Source organism: Scylla paramamosain, chromosome 20 (assembly GCF_035594125.1).
Source record: "Scylla paramamosain isolate STU-SP2022 chromosome 20, ASM3559412v1, whole genome shotgun sequence".
NCBI classification, from domain to species: Eukaryota; Metazoa; Arthropoda; class Malacostraca; order Decapoda; family Portunidae; genus Scylla; species Scylla paramamosain.
The window spans coordinates 1,661,084-1,689,076 of NC_087170.1; the positions used below are offsets into that span (position 1 = coordinate 1,661,084).

The following is a 27,993-nucleotide window of genomic DNA, read 5'->3' on the forward strand; positions in this document are numbered from 1 at the left end:
ACTGCCATTTTGTTACAAAAGATTCATCTTCAAGTTCGTTCGCTTCTGCAGGTTGTTGCTATTAAGGATTTTATAAATCGTTTTTATACATTGTGCAGTCAATATCTGCTTCCCAGTGTTCCTATCGAGATGAATGAACTTATAACCTTTTAAATGTTATTCCTTGTTCTCTTTTTTTTTTTTATTGCGAGACTTTAGTAGTCACCATCCTTTGTGGGATGATGACGCTACGAGTATCAACCCTCGTGGTCTTTTAATTGCTTCTTTTATCAAGCAGTCAGGATTAGAGATTTTAAACTCTGGAGACATGACTCGTTTCCATAATCAAACCGGTACTTTAACAACAATAGATCTCTCTCTCTCTCTCTCTCTCTCTCTCTCTCTCTCTCTCTCTCTCTCTCTCTCTCTCTCTCTCTCTCTCTCTCTCTCTCTCTCTCTCTCTGTACACCTAATTCCTTTCTTGATTTTAATTGGAATGTTTTACTAGATTTATATGGAAGCAATCACTTCCCTATCTTATTAGAGTCAACTGATACTGAATTATAGCCACGTCCTCCCCGGTGACGTCTAGATGAGGTAGCTATTCACGGGACTCAGTACCCCTGCTCTTTTCATAGATGAGATAGAAAATTGTGCCGAGGCTGTAACATACTTCACAGATGTCTTACACTCTGCTGCTCTTCAATCCATCCCTAAGACCTCTGACCAGTTTCCTAGACGTCCTGTTTCTTGGTGGAATGCGGGTGGCACAGCCGCTGTTTGAGAAAAAAACGTGCTGCCTTTTCTTGCCTTCGATAGCATCGTGGGGACATTCACTATTTGGAGGCTTTTCGATGAGCGCGTGCTCGTCCATCACAGTTCGCACTTCACTCACAGAGGTCTTCAATAGAGTGTGTAAGATATTTGGGAAGTATTATGTACCTCCGCCGGTTGTTTTATCCCTTAATGGAGGGACGGTGGCAGATCCTAAGACAGTAACTGACCTGTTTGCTGACCACTTTCCTAGTGTCTCCATAAAGGATCGAACTGCACTTTTGACACTTTATCATCGACACTTGAAATCTGGCGTCAATTTTGCCTCGCCTGGTGTAGAGTCTTATAATGTCCCATTTTTGTCTGAAGTACGCAGTAGTTTGTTCCAGGTCCCGATGACATCCCATATTCCTTTTTGCGCGACATGTCGTACAAAGATTTTACTTTTCTATTTGACCTCTATATTCTTATTTTGAATACCAGTGATTTTCCATCTTCCTGGGGTGTTGCTGTAACAAGCCCCATTCCAAAGCCTGGAAAAGATAATCAGCTAACAATCAATTATCGCCTCTTTCCTTTAACCTAATGCATTTTTAAGTTTCTGGAAAAAATGATGAATGTCAGGCTTATGTAGTACTTGGAGAGAGGTAATTACTTATCTTCTGTTCAGTACGGTTTCCGGTAAATGCGATCTACGTCTGATGCTGTACTCTCTGGAATCTTTCATTTGTGAGGCATTTGCTAATAAGCAACAATATGTCTGTCTTTTTTTCAGTTTAGAGAAAGTGTACGAGACATCCTGGTTTCATAGCATTTTATTTAGTCTGTTCGAGTTTGGTCTTCGTGGCCGACTCCGTATTTTTGTACAACAGGTTTTATCTCGTTGTTTTTTACGGGCACGGGTTGGTGGCGATCTGTCAGCAGTTCGCCCACTTGAAAATGTCGTGCTGCAAGGAAGTATACTTAGTGCCACACCTTCCGCTGTACCTATAAACAGCGTTATTGGTGTGCTTCCGGAAGGAGCTCGTGGTAGCTTATATGTCGATGACTTGTCGATCTCCTTTTCTGCGGCGCGGATGCCTTTGACTGGATCGAAATTGCAGGTAGCAATTAAAGGAATTTTTCATTGGGCGGCAACTCGGGGATTTCTCGGCTTCTAAGACTGTGGCCATACATTTTTGCAGCCTTCGTGGCTTTCACCCTGACCCAGATCTATATCTATATGATCGAAGAATCTCTAGTGTGGAGGAAACTTGCTTCCTGAGACTTGTATTTGACAGACGCCTGACTTGGGTACCTCACCTAATTAATAAATTAAGGCAGCACGTTTGAAAGCGCTGTCACTCTTTAGGATCTTGACTCATACCTCTTGGGGAGCTGATAGACAAACATTCCTTTTCTTGTACCGAACTCTTATTTTTTCAAAGTTAAAGTATGGTTGTGAGATTTATTTCTCTGCTCGACTTCGTGTGTTGGACTTGGTGCACCATGCCGATGTTCGCTTGTCAATTGGTGCATTCCGGTCATCCCAAATTCCTTAGCTTACTGGTGGATGCTGGTGTCCTTCCGCTGGACTTGTGTCGCCAGTCTATATTACTGAGGTGCTGGTATCGTGTTCAACCTCTTCCCGACTCTATTCCTTGTGTGGCCGTCTCCCGTGATTCACGTTGCCGTTTATATGTGTCTCATCCGAGTTTGCCTAAATCTTTTTGTGTTTGGGTTGCATATGCTAATATGCTATGGCGGCATTAAATGTACCCTACGTTTCTCTAAGTTCCTGTAGATATCCAAGAATTAGTTACTGGCAATTCCCAAATATTTCTATTTGTGGCCCTGCTATCCCTAATAAGAACTAATTACCGAATTATGAGTCCCGTGGATTATTTTTAGAACACTATTTCACACATCCTGGATGGTTCCAATCCGTCCATCCGGGCTCCATCTCATCGACAGACGGTTCAAAATCCGAAGATGGAGTCGGATATGGTGTTATCTTTTCTTAATTCTGCCGAGGCAGTAATCTCACCATTGTAGCAGAACTTTCTGCCATTATTTTAGCTTTAAGAATAATTTTCACTCTTTCCTCCTCATCTTTTACAATTTTTTGCGATTCTTGCAGTGTTTGTTCCGCTATTCAACATTTTAGCCCTTCTTCCCTTCACTCACTTGTGTTATCGATTCCTTGATTGCCTATACCTTTTACAGTATAGAAGCTATCACGTCTTGTTTTGCTGGGTCACTGCACATGTTGGAGTTCAGGGGAATGAGAAGGCCGATAGGCTGGATAAAGAGATGGCAGCTCTGTTTGCTCCTTCCAACCCCATTCCCTTTCATGACTCCAGTATAAGGGTGGTTGTTCGTGCCAGTTGGCAGGACAGGTGGGAGGATTTGGTTGCCACCACTAAAATGGGTGAGATAACTTCTGTAACTTTCCATCCAAGGTCACAAGACCATGTGCAGCGCCGCTCAGAGACTGCACTGGCCCGTCTCCGGACACACACGTCATTCATGGTTACCTCATCTCCTGGGAAAACCAACCATTTTGTGATGACTGCTTCGTTCCCCTTACAGTGTGATACTTTTTAGTGGAATGTCCCAGTCTAGTGGAGCTAGGGGAGCGATATTTTTTTTCCGTTGCCGCGATGAGGATGGGATTTTCTAGAAGTCGCTGATACTTGGAAAGGGGGCTTTCTCCCCGGGACATGAGGTTCTTGATTTTGTGGAGAGGGTTGGTCTTCTAAACAAACTATAGATTACCTTTTAACTGTTCTTATTTTATTTATTTTATCAATAATATAGTACTGGGTAGAACTTTTATCTTTGCAAACGTGGAACATGGCGGCAAGTGAGGAAGACACGTAACGAACAACGCCAGGTCTTGGGGTTTGGGTCAGTGGGGTCAGTGTTTTGAGCACGTAACGAACAACCCCAGAAGTTTGGGTCAGTGGGATTATTGTCTGGCACGTAACGAACAACGCCAGATATCTGGGTCACTGGGGTCAGTGCTTTGAGTAAGAAGCGAACAATGCCAGACATAGTGGTCTGGGTCAGTGGTGTACGAGTAAGTATGCCCTCACTTTAATTCAAACTAAAGTCAAAACTTTGATATACCAACCCTCTCATTTTTAGCGCTACTTTTTTTTTTTACCTGGTTCTTCCCATGTCCTTTTTTTTTTTTGTGGTCTTTTAACATTTTTACCATATATATATATATATATATATATATATATATATATATATATATATATATATATATATATATATATATATATATATATATATATATATATATATATATATATATATATATATATATATATATATATATATATATATATATCAGTATTTTAAACTGCAAAGTTTGTTGCTTTTAAAGTTTAATAGCAGCGCCATATGACAGCGATGCTGCGGTGCAATAAGCTAAATCAATTCATTAATAGTCATGGCAATTAAATAAAATGCCGCAGAGTCTTTTCCTCTGGCAAGGCCCGTGCTCGCATTTGTAGGTCTGCTAGAGATAGTTACTCCAGCCAACATTTATGAAAACATTTCATAACCATGAATGTAATCTTGAAGGTGATGGGAGCTTAAATATTGAAGAAAGAAATCTGTAAGTTTTAGGACTGTGATAATATGTTGCTAGAGCAAATCTCTTTTGTATCTCGTATCTTCTTCCACTCTTACTTGTTAACACCACTTTATATATGCCATCAAAAAGAAAAAAAAATCAAGTACCATGCAATCGAAATACTCAGCAGCTTTGGGCTGCCGAGATGTCTTCACCTCCCGTCTGCCCAGTGTGATAATTAGTTTCCTCAGCCTCCTAACAGTGTTTTGTAGAAGTTTTGCTCCTTGAGTTCATGAAAATATTGACAATGAGTGACGTAATATGACTGAATATAAAAGGGCAGTCAGATGAAGAGTAGTGGAATGGATGAAAAAAAAAGTACATTGAGGTGGTTTAGACGTGTTGAGAGAATGAAGCAGAGCAAGGTGACGAGTAGGTAGTAGTAGGGAATTTATGAATAGGGAGAGGTGGAGGCGCTTCTGTTTTGGGGGACACTGCTGGAGGAAGCAAGGAGTCAGAAGGTGGAGGAGAGAAAAAGGCATTGTGTGCTTGACCATAGATTCTACTTAATCCCAAAGGAGTTGATTTATCCTTCAAGTCACTTGAGAGCCCATATCTAACAACACTGAGCAAGAAATTATAATGTGAACCTTATTGTCCAATTCCACTTCTCCAGTAATGAAAACTTCCAAACTGCAGATAGGACTGCATGCAATCCATAAATCATAGCCTCTATACCAACTTTCAGTAGCTTGTCACTGATTCCAGGTATCAGCTGCTCTTTCACTTTTCAGTCCTGAAATAATCCTTGCTGATGTAGAGAGGCTGCAGCATAACTAAACACAGTGGGATTTCAACTGCTATCTGGATACCAGCCAGGGAGACCTATCTACTTGATGGATCAGCCGTGCAGAGCTACTGAAGTTACTACTAGTTAAAATATAGTTAAAATATGTTACCTTGATACTGATCTCGAGTGATGAAATATCAATTTTGTACCGCACATACTCTCAGCAACAATTGGGGCAGGAGAAATAATTTCTGAGTCTACCTCCACTTGCTGCACCGTGCAGTAGTCATGGTCCACAACTGAAAATTAATCATAATTTACAATAGTGTTTGATGAATGAGAATGCTATCATTGTTTTACCTTCCATATTTCCATGTAGATAAGACAGCAGTCGCTACTTTGAGAAATATAATGGAGAAAATGAATCCTGGGGTCACGGATCCCTTTCTGAATGTAATGTAAGCTTTGGAACCCTCCCTAGAAATATACTACACATCAACACCATTTTACTATTAAATAATGTTTCTTACTTATTTCATGACAATTTGATTGTGAAGACTATTGTAGGAATGAAACAGAGTATGACTCAAAAATAACTAATCTGAGCAACAAACAGTCCTATTCCTACATAATATATAAAATGGTCATATACCATTACCAAAATTTACACTCAAATATCTTGAGTGAATAAAATAAAGAAGTTGGTAAAACATTTCTGCTGAACTGCTGAACCAGTATCACAAAAATTAATTCGCTAATGGAAACACTAACTATATGGAAACTCCCACGTGAACAAGGTCGGATAGTGGAGAAAGCTAGAGGTAGGAATTCATGTATCCCTAACAAAGGCTAAGAAACGAAGGAGTGATTCAATGGAGGTTCAGTTTTGAGAACACAGTTCTCTTGAGGATGCCAACATATAGTTTTGTAGTTGAGGAGGCTAGTGTTTTGGTGAGTGTGATTGAGCAGGCTGCTGCTGTGGTGGATGTGGCTGGAGATGGTGTGAGGCTGCTCTTGCAGCTCACCAAAGTCGGTGAGATAATAATGTGTTGTAACAAAGCAATATATAAATGAATTACTACTTTAAAATAAGGTTGCATAACAGGGAAATTTCTCTAAAGTACATGACTAGGACAAAATGCATATCATTACATGTAATGAAAATTGAAAATGGTACAGGTCCAATCTGACTCTACAATAGATTCCGATCATATGAAATGGAACAATTATTTTTACTGTGTATGACAAGTAATTATTTTAATTAATTAGTCTGTGTAATATCATTCGTGCCTACAAAAATAGCATTTAGCATACAGCGACAAATGTTTTAACTAACCACTGAGTGGCAGCTCCATGGAAATAGCTGAAGTGCTATCCTCCCTTTCTGGTAGATCAACAACAATTTCCTCCGAGGATCCTGGTGGTTCCGTTTGATTAGGTGTCAGATGCATTTTCAAATAAATCAACACCTTTAAGACATGTGTATCATGTAATACAATACTCGTGTGATGATAGTATGACACAAATATGTGTGAAGAAGACAGCTCGACTGCGGCTCAAATTTTTTTTTTTTTTTAGCAATTCCTGATGAAATCGTGGCTCATATTTTACATTATTTAAGTTTGTTAGCTTACAATAATCATAGCTTGCTTTGGTGACCATTTCAGCACTTTTTCCGCCGCTGTATACTCATTCTCAAATCAAGAACGCTGAAAATAAATGGGCCTAATTTCAGCTTATATTTATAAAGATTATACATCACTATAATAGCGTTTGATTCTATGAATATATCGAAATCATACTTACGAGCCTTCTTGCGTCTTTCGGAAACAAATGTATCCTCACACCAGGATGGGTGCTGTTCTTTTTCCTGCAAATGTAGCAGACACTGAGAGACACGGTGGATGGCATGGTAACGTGGTGTCCATTTAGCTTCCTTGGATACGACTGCAGGTGACAAGTGGTGCCACCTAACGGAGGGACCATTCAAACCACAGTGATCGGAGAACGTCATTGCACCAAACCTTCTTTCTTTGTTTATATATTCCTTGAGAGCGACTGAGAACTCTCCAACAGTGATGAGCGCACTGTTTCCGTGGTCTAGCGTCTGGCAGGGCAGCAACATTCCACGCATGCGCAGATCCATGTTTAACGGATTTGCAAAGGTCCCTTTTTCGACCCTTCACCGGTTTGGCGTCAGGAGGGACTGCACGCAGGAAAGTCCCCATACACTCTATGCATGTGCAAGCAGTCTCGCCATGTGATTGGCCACCGCCTTCTCTTCAGTTAACCTAACCCTAACCTAACTAATCTAACCTACCTTAACCTAACCACCATGTAACCCGACTACCTTGTACCAAATTACTGGATATCGTCTCTTATTTATTATAACACATTATTTTGGCTAGGTTAGGTAAGATTAGGTTTAGGTTAGTCAAGTTAGGTTTACTTAGTTATGTTAGATTTGGTTAGGTTAGGTAACGTTAAGTTAGTTAGGTTAGACTAGGTTACGTTAAGTTAGCTGATGAGAAGGTGGCGGCCATTCACGAGGCGAGACTGGCTCGCAGAGTGTGCTGGGACTTTCCTGTGTGCAGGCCTTTGGGGTCGCCAGCAGTGTTGCCAATCGTAAGGTAATTACCCTACGCGTAAGGTAAATAGCTTCAAATCTGGTCTGTAGGGCGGTAGGGTAATTTTACAGAATCTGAGCAAAACGTAGGGTAATTAGAACTTTTTGATATGCGTGGTAGGTATTTTGCAGAAAAAGGTATATTATGTAAATGAATAGGAATTATACTAAGAAAATATACTTTTTTTATTGTCTATTCCCATAGTTATGTAATGCCCGGGAGATATGTAATGCCCGGGAGCCTCTGAATTTGGATTATCTCCTCCCAGTATCCGAAGTCTTCCTAGGAATAAAGTGTGAAGATATACTCAAACAAGAAAACCTTAAAAGTTGATCATGTAACTGATTTCAGAACCAGATGTTTGTCTTTTTATAAGTCAGCTCTAGAGGAGATAAAAAAAAAAAGGTTGCCACTAGATGACCCTTTCTTTCATGAAATAGAATTTGTTCAACCATCAGTAGCACTAGATTTGCAAAGTAGACGTAGGTTTCCCTCTCTTAGTCTCCTCAAACAGAAATATAGTAATTTTTTAGATCAAAATAATGATGTTGATGAAGAATGGAGAAAATTACCAGTTTATTTTAATGAAGAAGAAATAACAGAGCTGAAGAAGAAAACAGATGCTGAGTTTTGGGTTTTCTTGTCTGGTGTGAAGAATGTAGATGAGGAATTAGTGTTTAAAAATTTGGTATGTTTGGTTAAGTTGATTCTAATCTTACCTCACTCTAATGCTGAGACTGAAAGAATTTTTTCAATACTCACTGACACTAAAACGAAGAAAAGAAATAAAATGGGGCCAGAACTACTGAATGCTATTCTAGTAACAAAATCAAGCATGGTAGCAAAGAATGAAGATTGCAGAAATAAGCCAATTAGTGCTTAACACTACAATCTACATAATGCATCGATGTATGCATTCAAAGATATGTAGATCTCAATAAAACCCTTTTGTTTTGTTAAGAAAAGGAATAAGTAGTTTCTTTGGTGTCTGGTATGGGTTAAAAACAGTCATTGAATAATTTTTATGTGTTGATTTCTATAACCTTAAGGAAATGTGAAAGTGGTTTCTTCTGTTTCTGGTATGAGTCAAAATTGGTCATGAAATTACTTTTGTCATAATTGTTATATACCATACGGTCATCATATAAATAAATACCTGCCAGTATTATGACAATTTGTTTTTTTCATCCTCAATCGCAGGGTAATGAAGGCAAATGTAGGGTAATTTCAGTACGTGTGTGGGGCGGAGACGTCTGTAGAGGTTGGCAACACTGGTCGCCAGCCATACGACGGTACAGAAAGGGAAATGGAGAGCAGTGGAAAACTGGGTGATGAAGGCCCGTCACGCCTCTGCTCCGCTCCACCGCTATCTCGCTCACTGTTAACTCTAATTCTAATGTTAGTTTACAAAAATTATCATGCTTTTATCATGGACACTAAGTGAAAACTGATAATTCTGTGAGAGAGAGCAACCCTCTTTATTTATCTTTATAATTACTCTCAGTGACGTCTAGAGCACTGGATCGGGGAGTGCTTTGAACTTATCATTAAACCCAGCTGTGACCTCACTGAACGTTTCCCTTTGTGTCTCACAACACAAGGGGGCAGTCGCAGCCTGCCCTCTGAAGACAACTCTCTTCCTCAACACAAAATTACAAGCACCTAATAACACACACACACACCCTTCAACCAAAATTTCAAAATTATCATGGCGATTCCTGCCCCAGCCTCGGAGTCCCCATCTGGGGAGGGGACCACAAATGTTCCCAGGTCGGACTGCCCTTCCGACAACGAGCTTAAGTGTCTTGACACCCCCCCTCAACTTTTTCTTCATTAATTTATGCAACATTCGCAATCTACGATCTAATTTTCAGTCTGTAGAACCCCACCTCTCCTCTTCTTAATCTCATTTTCTTTTCCTCACTGAAATTCAGATGTCTGAGGCAACTGACAGTAGCCCCTTTTCTGTTCCCTCCTACTTTCTCTATCCTCATTTTCGATCCAAAGCTGGATGTTGCGTTTAAGTGCACAACGGCTTAACCTGCTCTTGTGCCCACGCTCTTGAATCTTCTGAGTTTTCCACCATCTGGCTATGACTACAGAGTCACTGTGCTGCATACGTCTCACCTAACTCTTCTGACTATAAGAAATTCTTTGACTATTTAACTTCTAAAGTGGAGCACATTCTGACTCTCTTCTCTTTTGTATATATCTCCATTCTTGGAGACTTCAATGTCCACCACCAGCTTTGGCTTTCCCCTCCCTTCACTCACCATCCTGGTGAACTAGCCTTCAACTTTTGCTATCCTCCACGACCTATAGCAATTGGTGCAACACCCTACTTGTATTCCCGACCGTCTTGGAGATATTCCCAACATTCATGACCTTTTCCTGACCTCTAATCCTTCTGCTTATGCTCTTACCCTCTCTTTTCCGTTGGGTTCCTCCGATCACAATCCTATTGCTCTAATCCCTCCTCAGGATGCCCCTAAGCGAAGGTGCCTCTGGAGTTTTGCCTCTGCAAGATGGGAGGATATGAGGAGGTATTTTGCTGATTTTCCTTGGAATGACTAGTGCTTCCGTGTCAGAGACCCGTCTTTGTGTGTCGAACGCATAACAGAGGTGACAGTATTTGGCATGGAGCCATACATTTCTCACCCTTTTTCTCGACCTAAACTTTCCAAACCTTGGTTTAATATAGCTTGTTCTTGTGCTATACATGATAGAGAGGTGGCCTACAAAAGGTACTTAAGCCTTCCATCACCAGAATCTCTTTCACTATATATTTCTGCCCGCAACCATGCCAAGTCTGTCCTCTAACTAGCTAAAAACTCCTTCATTAACAGAAATTGTCAAAATCTTTCAAGATCTAACTCCCATCGTGACTTCTGGCATCTAGCCAAAAATATATCAATAACTTTTCTTCTGCTTCTTTCCCACCATTATTTCAACCAGATGGCATCACTGCTATCACATATATTTCTAAAGCTGAACTCTTCGCTGAAATCTTTGCTAAAAACTCTACCTTAGACGATTCTGAGCTTGTCCTTCCCTCTCCTCCACCCTCTGACTAATTCATGCTACCTATTAAAATTCTTCACAGTGATATTTTTAATTCCCTCGCTGGCCTAAACCCTCGGAAGGCTTATGGAGCAAATGGGGTCCCTCCTATTGTTCTTCGAAACTGTGTCTTCGTGCTTGCACCTTGCCTATTCAAACGCATTCTGCTTTGTCTGTCAACATCTACCTTTCCTTCTTGCTGGAAGTTTACCTACATTCAGCTTGTTCCTAAAAAGGGTGACCGTTGTAATCCCTCAAACTACCGTCCTATTGCTTTAATTTCCTGCCTATTTAAATTTTTTTTAATCTATCCTCAACAGGAAGACTCTTAAACATCTATCACTTCACAACCTTCTACCTAATCGCCAGTATGGGTTCCGTCAAGGCCGCTCTACTGGTGATCTGGTTTTCCTTAGTTAATCTTGGTCATCCTCTTTTAGAGATTTTGGTGAAACTTTTGCTGTTGCCTTGGATATATCAAAAGCTTTCGATAGAGTCTTGCACAAAGATTTGATTTCCAAACTACCTTCCTACGGCTTCTATCCTTCTCTCTGTAACTTCATCTCAGGTTTCCTTTCTGACCGTTCTATTACTGCTGTGGTAGACGGTCACTATTCTTCTCCTAAATTTATTAACAGTGGTGTGCCTCAGGGTTCTTTCCTGTCACCCACTCTCTTCTCATTATTCATCAATGGGCTTCTAAACCAAACTTCTTATCCTATCCACTCCTACGTGATGATACCACCCTGCACTTCTGTACGTCCTTTCCTAGAAGAACCCTTCAGGAAATAAACATTTCACGCAGAGAAACCACAAAACGCCTGACTTCTGAACTTTCAAAAATTTCTTATTAGGACAGAGCAAACTTGGTATTGCTCAATGCCTCAAAAACTCATTTCCTGCATCTATCAACTCGGCACAGCGTTCTAGACAACTATCCCCTCGTCTTCAATGACACTCAACTGTCCTCCTCTTCTACACTGAACATCCTCGGTCTGTCCATTACTTAAAATCTGAACAGGAAACTTCACATTTCATGTCTACCTAAAATAACTTCTATGAAGTTGTGCGTCCTGAGACGTCTCCGCCATTTTTTCTCACTCCCTCCAGCTATTAACTCTGTATGGAGTATGCTTCAGATGTCTGGGGGTGTTCCACTCATACCGCTCTATTAGACAATGTGGAATCAGAAGCTTTTCGTCTCATCAACTCCTCTCCTGTAACTGACTGTCTTTAACCTCTTTCTCATCGCCGCGCATCTCTAGCTATGTTCTACGTCTGTTTTCATGCTAACTGCTCTTCTGATCCTGTTAACTGCATGCCTACTCTCCTCCCGCGGCCTCGTTGCATAATACTTTCTTCTTTCTCTCATCGTTGTTCTGCCCACCTCTGTAATGGAAGAGTTAACCATTCATTCATCCTTTCCTCTGGTAAACTCTGAAACTCACTGTCTGCTTCTGTTTTTCTACATGAACTCCTTCAAGAGAGAGATTTCAAAACACTTATGCTGCAGTTTATGACTACCTCCTGGGACTCTATTCAGAGGCCGGCATCTCAGTGTTTTTATTATATATATATATATATATATATATATATATATATATATATATATATATATATATATATATATATATATATATATATATATATATATATATATATATATATATATATTTTATTAGATTTTATTAGATTTGCCCTCGTACATAAAACTCTCTCTCTCTCTCTCTCTCTCTCTCTCTCTCTCTCTCTCTCTCTCTCTCTCTCTCTTTCTCTCTCTCGTATCATCCTGGGTGTGGACGGATGTGGCACGGTTAGCAACACTCATTTATACTACAAGTGTACACTTTAACTTACGTTGCCAAGATAGAATGTTATATTTCTATCGTGTCTATCACCGGTATCTTTCTGTTTTCTCCGTAACGAATATATTTTCATGTTACTTAAGATGTTTATCAGTATCAGTTACGTTGCAACTTTTACAACTGGTAAGTAAGACACAGAGAGCTCACTCCTCTGCGCAGTGCGCATCAGTACGCGCAAGTAGACAACTTCCAACCTTGTGCTACTACCGCCCCAGAGACGTTTCGCCCTTACAACACTATATATTACATAGTTAACACGTTACTCGCGACTGTGTTCTCTTTGAGCGTATTGTGTACAAGCATCTGTATGTGTTTTACCTCAGAGCCTGCCGCAATGATCGAGTGAAGGCTGCCAGACTCCTCTTGCTGCACACCAAACCACGGTGAGTGAGAGAGAGAGAGAGAGAGAGAGAGAGAGAGAGAGAGAGAGAGAGAGAGAGAGAGAGAGAGAGAGAGAGAGAGAGAGAGAGAGAGATTGCATTATTCCCCCTCACCTCTCTCTCTCTCTCTCTCTCTCTCTCTCTCTCTCTCTCTCTCTCTCTCTCTCTCTCTCTCTCTCTCTCTCTAAGTAGTCAGTCAGAACGCATGCACTGCTGTGACCTTGAGGAGCAACACCACTCACTGTTGCCAAATGCGCGATGAAGCTCTGAGATCCTATTTCTTTCCTGCTATTACTACTAATAATACTACTACTACTACTACTTATAAAACACATTGCTGCCAAGCGCATGAAAACCTTGCTCCTCTTAATACAAGAAAGCGAGAGATCGAAAGGAAAGTAGAGAACACTAAAACATTTGAAATAAAAAATTTCGGAGGAGAGATGAAAAAAAAAGGAAAGAAATGACATGACAGAGGAAGAGAGAGAGAGAGAGAGAGAGAGAGAGAGAGAGAGAGAGAGAGAGAGAGAGAGAGAGAGAGAGAGAGAGAGAGAGAGAGAGAGAGAAACTTTGACTGTCATGGTGTCATGGTCATGATTTGATTTTCTACTGTTACTTATTTAGATTTATTTATGAAGGAGGCAGTAGACACCTGCCGAAACGATAATTACTCCCAATGAGGTCTAAAGCACTCTTCAGGGGATGCTATGAACTTATCATTAACCCTTTGCCTCCGAAATTTTTGTTTTCATTTTTTTTTCTTCAAATCAATTTATATTTTGTGTGTAGGTTTGCTATAGTATTGTAAACTGATTCTGTAAATTATTTGGTTTTAGTCATAATGGTTCATAAGTTATTCAATGTTGCCATATGGCAACGCTAGGATAATACGAGTACAAAAAAGTCTTAGGTATACAAAACCAACGTTTTATTCATTTTCATGTTTACAAAATATTTTAACCGTGATTTCTGCAAATAAAAAATAAGTAGAAATAGCTAAGAATTGCATGAAAATATATTCATTGTGCCAAGTTTGCCATTGCACACTATAATTGTAAAATAAGTCTATTTCCTTACTTAGTGTGGTAATCTCTGAAACACTTCACACACAATCCCACATTACATCTTGAACACTGAGTTCGGCCAATTGAAGTACAACCAGTATTTGCACACCTTCTTTTTTTGTTATCCTGGACAGGTTCAACAAGATGTCCTAAGTTGTCATATCTTACAAAATGTTGTGCTGGAAGAGTAGTCGATTTTCTTCCTTTACCTTTGGGTAAAATTCCAAACTGATTTAGGTAGCAAGCAGCAATTTCTCGACGAAACTGCAGTTGTGTTAGTGCACTGCCTTGTCCTTTCGATAGTTGCCATGCATTATGGACTGCCATGTCCAACATCCATGTGAACAAAGACCACCACCATTTCTTGCTTTTTATTGAAATTCTATATTTATTTATGTTTTGATCCATTCTATCAGTCCCTCCCAATCCATCCATTATTTTCTCTCCTATTATCCATTTTAGAGGTTCTTGACGGATTTGTTTTGCCTTCTTACTGGGGGGTCTGGCGGTTTCCGTGTGAGGTTCATCATCGTCAGATTTGCCGACATCTGCTACACCACGACGGCGAATTTCTGCTCCAGCCAAAAGTTGGTTCCCACAAAGTCTTTCTGGTTGTTCATCCTCTTCACTTGCAGAATCTTCATCAGTAAGCTCACGAACATCAGGGGGTTCCATATATACATCAAAGAACTCATCTTCATCCTCTAAAATGTCCAAAGCTTCGTTCACTGTAAGAGGCCTGAAAAGAAATATTTGTACAAGAATTACCCTAGCGTGTCCATATGGCAACACCTACCTTTTATTAATTATTTACATCTTAAAAGCTATAATAATTTTTATGTCTAGCGCATAACAAACCCACATAATTATTCTTTGAAATAGCATATGGGAGAAAAATATATATTCAATAGTATCGGAATAATTGACATACCTTTTCCTGCTTGTCATTTTGGAGAAGAAGAAAACACACGTGGTGCCTAGGCGGCGTACGGCGCGAATCTAGTGAGTCATTATACGGCTCAGCATGTCGGCAGCGTAGAGGAAAACATATCTTACTGCATAAAGGTTGGTGGCAACACTTAGGTCAGATGTCAGGACCATTAAAGTATTTCAGCTATAGTGTTGCCATATGGCAACGCTAGGAGAAAATGGGTTAAACCCAGCTGTGACCTCACTGAACGTTTCCCTTTGTGTCTCACAACATCAAGGGGAAGTCACAGCCTGCCCTCTAAAGACAACTCTTTTCCTCCACACAAAACTACAATCACGTAATAAGACACACACCATGCATTCAAAAATTTCAAAATTATCATGGCGACTCCTACACCAGCCTTGGAGTCCCAATCTGTGGAGGGGACCATAAATGTCCCCAGGTCGGACTGCCTTTCTGTTGACGACGCTAAGTGTCTTGACACCTCCCTCAACTTTTTTTTTTATTACATTCTGCAACATTCGCGGTATAAGATCTAATTTTCAGTCTGTAGAACACCACCTCTCCTCTTCTAAACCTCATCTTTTCCTCTCTGAAAGTCAGGTGTCTGAGGCAACTGACAGTAGCCCCTTTTCTGTTCCCTCCTATTTTCTCTATCCTCATTTTCGATCCAAAGCTGGATGTTGCGTTTATGTGCGCAATGACCTAACCTGTTCTCGTGCCCACGCTCTTGAGTCTTCCGAGTTTTCCACCATCTGGCTACGACTAAAGAGTCACTCTCAAACTAAATTTATCTGTGTTGTATACGTCTCACCTAACTCCTTTGACTATAAGAAATTCTTTGACTACTTAACTTCCAAAGTGGAGCACATTCTGACCCTCTTCCCTTTTGCAGAGATCTCCATTCTTGGAGACTTCAATGTTCACCACCAGCTTTGGCTTTCCTCTCCCTTCCCTCACCATGCTATTGAACTAGCCTTCAACTTTGCTATCCTCCACGACCTATAGCAATTAGTGCAACACCCTACTCGTATTCCTGACCGTCTTGGAGATACGCCCAACATTCTTAACCTTTTCCTGACCTCTAATCCTCCTGCTTATGCTGTTACCCTTTCTTTTCCGTTGGGCTCCTCTGATCACAATCTCATATCTCTATTTTGTCCTATCGCTCCAATCCCTCTTCAGGATCCCCCAAGAGAAGGTGCCTCTAGCATTTTGCCTCTGCTAGTTATGGGGACCTGAGGAGGTATTTTACTGATTTTCCTTGGAATGACTAGTGCTTCCGTGTCAGAGACCCGTCTTTGTGTGCTGAGCGCATAACAAAGGTGATAGTATCTGACATGGAGGCGTACATTTCTCACTCTTTTTCGTGACCTAAACCTTCCAAACCTTGGTTTAACACAGCTTGTTCTCGTACTATACATGATAGAGAGGTGGCCCACAAAAGGTACTTAAGCCTTTCACCAGAATCTCATGCACTTTATATTTCTGCCTGGAACCATGCCAAGTCTGTTCTCCAACTAGCCAAAATCTTCTTCATTAACAGAAAGTGTCAAAACCTTTCAAGATCTAACTAACTCCCCTCTTGATTTCTGGCATTTAGCCAAAAATATCTCCAATAACTAAATATTAAAATTCTTCGTAGTGATGTTTTCCATGCCCTTGCAGACCTAAACCCTCGGAAGGCTTATGAACCTGATGGGGTCCCTCCTATTGTTTTCCGAAACTGTGCCTTCGTGCTTGCACCTTGCCTAGTCAAACTCTTTCAACTCTGTCTGTTAACATCTACCTTTCCTTCTTGCTGGAAGTTTGCCTACATTTAGCCATTTCCTAAAAAGTGTGACCGTTCTAATCCCTCATTGCTTTAATTTCCTGTCTACCTAAAGTTTTTGAATCGATCCTCAACAGGAAGATTTTTAAACATATATCACTTCTCAACCTTCTATCTGATCGCCAATATGGGTTCCGTCAAGGCCGCTCTACTGATGATCTTCTGGCTTTCCTTACTGAGTCTTGGTCATCCTCTTTTAGATATTTTGGTGAAACTTTTGCTGTTGCCTTGGACATATCGAAAGCTTTTGACAAAGTCTGGCATAAAGCTTTGATTTCCAAACTACCCTCCTATGGCTTCTATCCTTCTCTCTGTAACTTCATCTCAAGTTTCCTTTCTGACCGTTCTATTGCTGTTATGGTAGACGGTCACTGTTCTTCTCCTAAATCTAATTATTAACAGTGGTGTTCCTCAGGGTTCTGTCCTGTCACCCACTCTCTTCTTATTACTCATTAACGATTTTCTAAACCAAACTTCTTGTCCTGTCCACTCCTACGCTGATGATATCACCCTGCACTTTTGCACGTCTTTTTATAGACGTCCAACCCTTCAGGAGGTAAACATTTCACACAGGGAAGCCACAGTATGCTTGACTTTTGATCTTTCTAAAATTTCTGATTGGGGCAGAGCAAACTTGGTATTGTTCAATGCCTCAAAAACTCAATTCCTCCATCTATCAACTCGACACAATCTTTCAGACAACTATCCCCTCTTCTTCAATGACACTCAACTGTTCCCCTCTTCTACACTGAACATCATCGGTCTGTGCTTTACCTATAATCTGAACTGGAAAGATCACATCTCATCTCTAGCTAAAACCGCTTCTATGAAGTTGGACGTTCTGAGACGTCTCCGACAGTTTTCTTACCCACCCCCAGCTGCTAACTCTGTACAAGGGCCTTATCCGTCCATGTATGGAGTATGCTTCACATGTCTGGAGGGGTTCCACTCATACTGTTCTTTTAGACAGGGTAGAATCAAAAGCTATTTGTCTCATAAACTCCTCTCCTTAATTCACTGTCTTTAGCCTCTCTCTCACCGCCGCAATGTTGCATCTCTAGCTGTCTTCTACCGCTATTATCATGCCAACTGCTCTTCTGATCTTGCTAAGTGCATGCGTCCCCTCCTCCCGCGTCCTCGCTGCACAAGACTTTCTTCTTTCTCTCACCCCTATTCTTTCTACCTCTCTAACACAAGAGTTAACCAGTATTCTCAATCATTCATCCTCTTCTCTGGTAAACTCTGGAACTCCCTGCCTGCTTCTGTATTTCCACCTTACTATGACTTGAATTCCTTCAAGAGGGAGGACTGGCATAGGACTGGCATTTCAGTGGGCATTTTTTTTTATTGGATTTGTGTTGCCCTTGGTCAGTGACCCTCCTACATAAAAAGAAAAAAAAATATTATGAAAAATGTTGAAACTTCTTAGGTGTCTCAGAATTAGGATTAAAATATTTTTCAATTTTTCCCTTATTAACAAATTTATATTTTGTGATAGTGATAGTCAGGTATAAGGAATTTAGTGCGCTATTATAGTGTACTTTTAGTTTTGATTTTTGACTGATAGTTATTTGGATATTTAGATAAATGTTGAAACGTTTTTTTGGATGACTTGAAATAAAATTATTATTATGTTCTAATGGGTGGTACTGATGAACGAAGGTAGATACTTAAATGTACTATCATTGTGTACTATTATTTTGTATATTGACCTATATTTATTAATAGATTTGCAGGATTATTGAGATTATTTTTTTTATGTAGAAGAGACACCGGTCAAGGGCAACAAAAATTCAGTAAAAATGAAATAAAAAAAAAACCCCACTGAGATGCCTTTCCCGAAATAGGGCCCGAAGCGGTAGTCAGAAACTGAACGTTAATTGTCTTGAAACCTCCCTCTTGAAGGCGTTTAAGTCATAGAAAGGTGAAAATACAGAAGCAGGCACGGTGGTCCAGGATTTACCACAGAAAAGGATGAATGATTGAGAATATTGGTTAACTTTTGCATTAGAGAGGTGGGCAGAATACAGGTGAGAGAAAGGAGAAGAAAGTCTTGTGCAGAGAGATCGCGAGAGGAGAGAAGGCATGCAGTTAGCAAGATCAGAAGTGCAGTTAGCATGAAAATAGCGGTAGAAGATATCTATATATGCAGCATTACGGCGATGAGAAAAAAGGCTGAAGACAGTCAGTTAGAGCAAAAGAGTTGGTGAGACGAAATGCTTTTGATTCCACCCTGTCTAAAAGAATGGTATGAGTGTAATCCTTCCCGACCTACGAACCATACTCCATACATGGACAGATGAGACCCCTGTACACAGTTAGCAGCTGGGTGAGGGAGGGTTAAGAAAAAATTATCTTGATCTTGATCTTGATGGTACAGGTAGTTCAGGATCACTCCTGAGCCAGGCCTTTGGATCGGCAACTCCTGTAGAAGGGGAAAAAAAAAAAAAAGAGAGAAATGAACAGCATCCTCTATCCTAATTTTTCCTACATCTGGCACGCCACATTCTCTCTAGATACTCTTTCACCGCCTCAATCATCCTTTCATTCGCCTCTCTACACAGCCCCAGCAACAACACCATCCATTCCTTTCCTGTTTTCTCCACTCTTTCATTCCTATCATGCCCTAACTCAGTCAGTATTACTTGCATGATCTCATTCCTGTCTCTGACATACTTCACACACTCCAGCACCACATGTTCCACCATCTCATCCTCTCCCGTGTCACACATCTAGCACACTTTGCTGCGGGACTCAGACCACCTGTAACTCCATATATTCACATCCATACACTGTGCCCTCGCTCGGTAAAGAAAATCACCGCTCAGGCTTCCATCATACCATCTTTCATACCTCGGGGCCCCTTTCTCCTTGTACCATTTCAGGGTCCTCTTTCTTTCCATTTCATTCTTCCATTCATTCAGTCCCACACATTTCACTTCTTTGTCTATCTCATTCTTCCATTTTCTCACATCCCATTCGGTTCCCACTCTGCCTCCTCTTGTTACTACCCATTCACGCTCATTTTGATTCCTCCCAACCATTCTTATCGCCCACACAACTTGCAATCCATTCCTGTTTCTCATTCTCATGCACCTCTTCCTCAATTCACTTCCACTTTCATTCCACAGATACACCTTCCTTGCTATTCTTGCATCATCCATTCTCTCAAGCCTAATCTTGTACCTAAGTGTGGCTTTTGTGAGTCTTTCCCTAAATGGGCTCCATCCCATGTCACCTCTCAAGGCTTCAACTGCTGTGCACCTCGGTGCACTCAGTGCCATCCTTGCTTCTCTATTCTGCTTCACTTCTAACTTATCAATTTCACTTTCATTCCATGCAATCACATCTATATCATATATTATACTTGGCACAGCCACACTCTTCCACACTTCTCTCAACACATCATACTTACTTGCTCTCATCCTTGCCGCACTTCCAAATCGACCTACCCACTGGTTTACCGTACTTATCTTTTCATTCTTTGCCTTTCCACTTCCATTAGGACTCATCCACATTCCTAAATACTTGTAATCTTGCACCTGTTTCAACTCATTCTCTCCAAGTCTCCATACCACATTACTTTCATCCTCTGACCTATTCACAATCATTACCTTTCGTTTCTCACTGCTAAACCCTACTCCAAAGTCTTTTCTATAGCCATCCACGATATCCAACAAACTTTGAAGCTCATCTGCTGATTCACTCATAACAACTACGTCATCTGCATAAAGAAGCACACATACTTTATCGCTCCCCACACTTACCCCTACATTCATTCTTCTCATCCTGGCTGCTAGCTCCTCTGTATACAGGCTAAAAAGGGTTGCTGACAATATACAGCCCTGCCTAACTCCTCTCTCACTCTTCACCCAGTCTGTTTCTATGTCTCCTACTCTGTATCTAGCTCTTGTGTCCACGTACATACTTTGCACTATGTTAACTATCTTTGCACTTAATGCAATTTTTTCTAAGACTCTATCTAGCATTTTTCTGTTCACTCTATCATAAGCTTTCTCTATATCCAGAAAACCTAGGTACAATTTACCCCATCGTTCTTTTCTTCTGAATCATTTCATTTACCCCAAACACATTGTTCTCAGCTCTTCTATCCACACGAAAACCATTTTTTTCTTCACCCAGCACTCCAATTCTCTCAGTCCATTTACAGTTTCTCATGCAACACTGCACTGAAAACTTGACCTATTGTACCTAGGTACAATTTACCCCCATCCTTCTTTTTCTTCTGAATCATTTCATTCACCCCAAACATATTGTCCTCAGCTCTCCTATCCACACGAAAACCATTCTGTTCTTCACCCAGTACTCCAGTTCTCTCAATCCATCTACAGTCTCTCATGCAACACTGCACTGAAAACTTTACCTATTGTATTCACTAATGCAATTGGCCTGTAGTTCTTCAGCTCGTTTTTACTCTTAAATCCTCCCATATGCAATAGACACACTCTGCTCTGATTCCACTTTCTTGGCACTCTCTCTTCATCCCACACTCGGTTGAATAATTGAGTCCTTCTATCTATCACTACCTCCCCACCATTCTTGTAGAACTTATACGGTATATCATCTGGACCTGCTGCCTTGCCATTATTCTGCCTTTTCACACACCTCTCCACTTCCTCCCTACTGATTATTTCATCCAGTTCATCTGCATTCTTCCTTTCCAGTGTTACACATCCTTCTCTCACACTAAACATCTCACCTACCCCATCTACTTCTTCTCAGAACCCATTGATTGCCTCCCTGATTCCCTTCTTCTCTGTTATAACTACACCATCCACTTTTAGACTCTCCACACAAACACTGCCTGACATATTTTCACCTCTCATAAACTTGTACCACACTACACTGTCTCCTCATTCTCTTTCGCTCCTTTCTAGCCGCTATGATTTCATCATTCCACCATGGTTTACATACAGTATAATCCCTCTTATCCGGCATCAACGGGACCGCCGACACGCCTGATACTTGAATATTGCCGGATACTTGAATAGAAGTGAAATTATATCCACAATCACCACCCTACACTCACGCATCTTACCATAACAATGATCAGCTGATCTTAATCAGCAGCTGATCTGATCAGTTGCTCATCAGATCAGTGTAAGCACAACACGCTTCCTCTTTTCTACAACTTTAGGCATGATGAAGGCGTCAGGCGATAAACAGTGCACACGCGGGACTGAGTCACTGAGTAAACACAGTGCAGTGGGCCGCGGGTGGCGCAAAGCAGTGCACTCTGGTGGCGGGGAGACAAAGTATGCTTCGCGCGGGAATTCTAATCGATTTTATGAGTACACATTGGTTTTTATTGATTTTAAGGCTCGGGGAAAAATGTGCCAGATACTTGAAGCTGCTGGATACTCGAATGTCGGATGAGAGGGATTTTACTGTACATTCTTTCTTTTACCTACTCTCACAAACCCTATCTGGTACTCAGCAGCACCCCTCATGTCCTCAACCAGTTTCTCATTCAGATGCTCCACGTCATGCAGACTTACATCGTCCCAGCTTTTCTCACTCAGATCAACCTGAAAGTTCTCCCACCCTACATCTCTCAGTCTCCACTTCTTTTTCTTACTTGCCACTTTCCCTTCATTCCCACTTTGCATCAAGCACTCCACAACCAGCATGTTGTGATCAGACACAATATCAACCAATCCATCCTCGTCTATCCACACGTGTGACACAATTTCACGCATTCTTCCATTCAGCAACACGAAGTCAATTGCGGATTCCTGCTCTGTTGCACTCCAAGTCACACGCCCCTCAGCCAAAGTAACAATCAGATTTTCCAGCTCCAGTTCATCAACAAACTCCTCAAGCATTTCACCATTCTTGTTTACCTGCTCCCCCAGTATTCCCACATATACATTCATGTCACCCATAACTAGCACTCTCTCCTCTCCATGCTCTCTCACAACTTTCTAAAGTATGTCATACTTCCTCCTATTTTCCCTCTCTGCTCTTTCACCCATGACAGTCATGTACCCTACCACCAGTACCACCTTCTCTGGTCTGCCACGACCATCCATTCATTCCACTCTGACTGCAAGCACATCCTCACTACTTGTACACTCCCCACATCAATCTCCTCTACTTTCAGTCCTCTTTCTTTCTTGTAGAGTAAGACTACACCTCCTCCTAGTGTTTCCTGTGTCTTACGCCCCTTTCCAATCATAACATACTCGCATCCCTCCATTTGTACATCATCTCCCAGGTGAATTTCAGTGAGCCTAACTAAGTCGAACCTCCACTCCCTGAGCTCCTTGCATACATCCTCAAACTTGCCCACACCCCATCCTCTCACATTCCTACAGCCAATCTTCACACATTTACTTGCCTGGTTAGTCTCTTCTCTTCCATGTTCGCTGACATCAGTGGGTCCTCCTCGTCATGCCTCGTCCACACAACACACCTACCTCGCCCTCATCTACTCGGCTAGTCGACGTCCTAGCCTCTCATTCCTGTTGTGGTTGAGGTGGACCCCGTCTCTCCCATAGAATTTGTCCTGGTCAAGGATCCCATCCATTTCTAGGAAGCTCACATTGCCCTTCTCTGCCATCCATTCCATCTTGGCCTTCATGAATTCCATGCATATCTTGCTGTTCGTTTCTCTACTGACTTTCTTGTACTGCACTCCTTCCCGTGGGCGCTGCAGGACCCCCACCACGGTCACACACGTTTTCTTTTCTTCTGCTACCCTCACTGCTTCTATCACTTCCTTTACTGTTTCTTCAGCACCTGCCTCTACTAAGTTGTTGTCTGCTTCTTGAATCACTAGCAGGCTTCTCTCTTCCATTTCTTGCACTTCTTCCATGACTTTCCTCTTGACGTCTTGGATCTTAGCACCTCCCATGCTGGTGCACTCAATTTCCCTTCTCACAAAGTCGGGAGTCTTCCTTACCATGCTGTCTCCAATGACACGTACAGGGCTTTCTTGATTACCATTCTCTTCTTCCTTGGGTGTCTGTTCTAGCCATTTCCACCACTTCTTGGTGGTCTTTTCTCTCTTCAGTCTTCGTCATCTGTGCTTCTGCCTCTTTCATCAGGTTCTCTGTCTGGGTACTCTGTTCCACTCTCTCTTCTTTTCCTCATCCAGGTTCCTCCACTCATTGAGGCTCTTGCTCAGGCATTCCCTGCAGAGGAAAACCAGAAGCTCGAACCCCAGCGCCTTCATGTTGGCCTCCTTCATGCCCACACAGGCTACATGGAACCAGGCCATGCATCTCTCGCATGCCACAGCCCTTTGCCTGTTCGCCACACTCTCCTCGCATGAACCACCCTCTCTCATCACCATTTTCAAGGTATTTCAGCACACAGGGAAGAAAAAATAAACCACAAAACTCAGAGAAAACTCAGAGAGCAAGGCAAAGCCACTTGTACACATCGCCGATCCAAGAACCGATCCAAGAGGACAGTACCCTGAGAAACACTACTGTTAATAGATTTAGGGGGAAGAACTGGCGGAGATGTATCAGAACACCTAACTTTATAGAAGCTGTTTTAGCTAGAGATGAAATGTGAAGTTTCCAGTTTAGATTATAAGAAAAGGGCAGACCAAAGATGTTCAGTGTTAAGGAGGACAGTTGAGTGTCAATGAAGAAGAGGGGATAGTTGTCTGGAAAGCTGTGTCGAGTTGATAGATGAAGGAATTGAGTTTGCTTTGCCCGAGTCAGAAATTTTAGAAAGATCAGAAGTCAGGTGTTCTGTGGTTTCCCTGCATGAACTGTTTACTTCCTGAAAGGTTGGACGTCTATGAAAAGACGCGGAAAAAATGTAGGGTGGTATCGTCAGTGTAGGAGTGGGTAGGACAAGAAGTTTGGTTTAGAAGATCATTGATGAATAATAGCAAGAGTAGGTGACAGGACAGTACCCTGAGAAACACTACTGTTAATAGATTTAGGAGAACATTGACCGTCTACTACAGCAGCAATAGAAGGGTCAGAAAGGAAACATGAGATGAAGTTACAGAGAAAAGGATAGAAGCAATAATAAGGTAATTTGGAAATCAAAGCTTTGTGCCAAACTTTATCAAAAAAAATTTTGATATATCTAAGACAACCACAAAAGTTTCACCAAAATCTATAAAATAGGATGACCAAGGCTCAGTATGGAAAGCCAGCAGAGCGGCCTTGACTGTTCCCCCTATTGGCGATGAGATAGAAGGTTATGAAGTGAAAGATGTTTAAGAATCTTCCTTTTCATAATTTTTCACCATTTTTAAGAACAGGGTGAATGTAGGTAAACCTCCATCAAGAATGAAACGTAGATGTTAAAAGGCAAAGTTGAAACAACGGAGGTGCAGTTTCGGAGAACAATAGGAGGGGCACCATCAGGTCCATAAGCCTTCCGACGGTTGAGGCCTGCGAGGGCATGAAAAATATCACTGCGAAGAATTTTAATAGATAGCATGAAGTAGTTAGAGGGCGGAGGAGAGGGAGGAACAAGCCTTGGATCATCTAAGGTAGAGATTTTTAGCAAAGGTCTAAGCAAAGAGTTCAACTTTAGAAATTGTTTTGATAGCAGTGGTCCCATCTGGTTGAAATAAAGGAGGGAAAGAAGAAGCAAAGTTATTTGAGATATTTTTGGCTAAGTGCCAGAATTCACAAGAGGAGCTAGACGTTGAAAGTTTTTGACACTCTCTCTCAATGAAGGTGATTTGGGCTAGTTGGAGAATAGACTTAACTTGGTTCTGGGCAGGAATATAAGATGCATGAGATTCTGCTGAAGGAAGGCTCAAGTACCTTTTGTGGGCCACCTCTCTATCATATATGTTACGAAAACAGACAATGTTAAATCAAGGTTTGGAAGATTTAGGCCGAGTAAAAGAGTGATGAATGTATGCCTCCACGCCAATCCCTATCACCTGTTATACGCTCGGCACACAGAGACGCGTCTCTGACACAGAAGCAGTAGTCATTCCAAGGAAAATCAACAAAAATACCTTCGAAGGTCCCAACTAGCAGAGGCAAAATGCAAGAAGCACCTCCGCTTAGGGGGATCCTGAGGAGAGATTGGAGTGATAGGAGAAGATACAGATGTGAAATTGTGATCGGAGGAGGCCAACAGAGAAGATAGGGTAATAGTATAAGCAGAAGTATTAGAGGTTAGAATAAACGGTTGTGGTGGAGGCTTCGCCCGCCGCCCGCATTCCATCTCCGGCTAAGAGACCTCTTGAGCGTTCTGTCCGCTTTCTTTCCTCTGCTAAGACACAGTACACTCACTCACCATCTCCGGCATCGAGAATTCGGATGTCTCCTGAGTGTCTATCTTGTTCATGGTCCAAGTAACCACATAACAGAGGAATGTTTAAAAATTTTAGAATGGCAGCAAGAGCAAGTTGTAACAGCCTCTTCATCAAATTTTCAGAGCCGTCAAACACAACGCAGAAAGATTAGTGCCGTCTTGTCCGGAGCACTCTCTCACTCTTCACAATATCATTGCTGCCTTTCAAAGTATGCAAGTTTACCAGTGCTTTTCTTATGACACTCCTCTTTACTTGGGAGTTGACACTGGTGCTTTTTGTAATCTCTTGAGTGTCCAAACTTAAAGACTTATTTAACCTTTCCTTACAGCCGGATGACAATAATATTTTCAGTGTTCAGGGTTCTTCCTTACATGTACTTGGTACACTTATTCTCCCATTGTCTCTTGCCAAAAATTCACCACCGTTTGAAGCGAAATTCTTTGTAATTTCTGATTTTGTTCTCAACAGCGATGGTCTATTAGGACTTCATTCGCTATATATATATATATATATATATATATATATATATATATATATATATATATATATATATATATATATATATATATATATATATATATATATCATTGAATGTGATAGCTAGTTGAGCATTTATTATTTTTCTTAAGATATTTTCCTTATATCTTATGATTGTCTTATATTCTTTTTAATTGGCTGTATGACTTCGCCGAAGCTAGTCATTTTCGCTAGATCGCGATTTCGGGTCCTTGACCCTTCTTCAGTAGCGAAGGTCTATCCGTGTTGAGGGCGTCGGAGAGAATGGCTCAATTATTACAATTACAAGAGGGGGACAGACAGTGGGGGTGAAATTAGAGGGGAAGTAGGGTTGAGAGTTGGAGGGAACAGTTTTGGTGAAAGTGAAATATAGTTAGAGAGTAATAGGTGGCGGGCTGTATGCCTTGTTTTTCCTGTTGTTTATTTACCTTTTACCGTTGAGTTGACCTAAATTTTGTTTTGGCAATGGGCAGTGTATATATGTGTGTGTGTGTTATAACATGTTATTGTTGTCATCTAGATTTTATGCTTTACCTTACGACTGAGAAGTTTAAGTGTAAAGTGGAGTTGGTACATCTTGCTCTAATGTTTTTCCTGTTTTCCTGAACCGTGTGTGCTCCAAAATGTTGTTTTGGTTTTCTGTTATTATATGTATGTATTCAGTGTCGTGTAAAATGTTTTGTAGTTTGAATTTTGTTTTTTGAGCTCTTTCGTGTAATATAATGTTTATTGGTTTCATGTTGCTTAGTTGGTGTAACTCTGATGTGGTTTTTGTGTATGGATACTGTTCATTGTAAACAAACCTTAAGGCATGGTTCTGTACTCTTTGAAGTTTTCTTGTAGCATGTTTAGATAATGTTGCTAGTGGATATTCTGGGTAGAGAAGTAGTGGAATTACGCAAGATTTTATGAGGTGTAACTTGATGTTCGTGGTGAGTTGGCTGAATCTCTTTTTAGTATATAGAGCGTGCTTTGCTTTTACTACGTTATTTGTGATTTGGTTGTTGTACCCTTTGCTGTTGATTGACAGGCCAAGAATGTTTGCCTTTCTTGTGTATGGTATTCTTTGATGGTTGATAGTTATTGGTTTCGTTTTCGTTATTGAGACTGGAAGTATTGCGAATTTATTCATATTTGTTTTTATTTTCCACTGATGTTCGTATTGGTTTATTTTTGTGATTTCTCTCTCCACTTTTCGTGCTAAGAAATTTCTACTATTCCCTTGTTGTGTTATTATTTGGGTGATGTCATCAGCGTAAGTTACGTATGTGCAATGTGGGCTTGGTGGTGGAATATCTGAGGTGTATATAGTGAATAAGGTTGGTGAAATGTTGCTGCCT

At 41.0% G+C, this 27,993-nt stretch overlaps 2 long non-coding RNA genes across 2 annotated transcripts in view; both read right to left on the minus strand.

Annotated features, from left to right (window-relative positions):
- Nucleotides 1-13,041, minus strand: part of LOC135110168 (uncharacterized) — a 48,135-nt gene extending 35,094 nt beyond the window's left edge. The window contains exons 1-2 of the long non-coding RNA XR_010273124.1: nt 12,982-13,041; nt 5,281-5,410 (exon numbers count right to left, since the gene is read on the minus strand). This is a non-coding gene — a long non-coding RNA (uncharacterized LOC135110168). The remainder of the gene's footprint in view (nt 1-5,280; nt 5,411-12,981) is intronic.
- A 913-nt stretch (nt 13,042-13,954) lies between these two features.
- Nucleotides 13,955-15,261, minus strand: LOC135110167 (uncharacterized). Its single transcript, XR_010273123.1, has 2 exons — nt 15,039-15,261; nt 13,955-14,846 (listed from the first exon to the last, which is right to left on the minus strand). It is a non-coding gene; the product is annotated as an uncharacterized LOC135110167 (long non-coding RNA).
- Nucleotides 15,262-27,993: the final 12,732 nt, after the last annotated feature.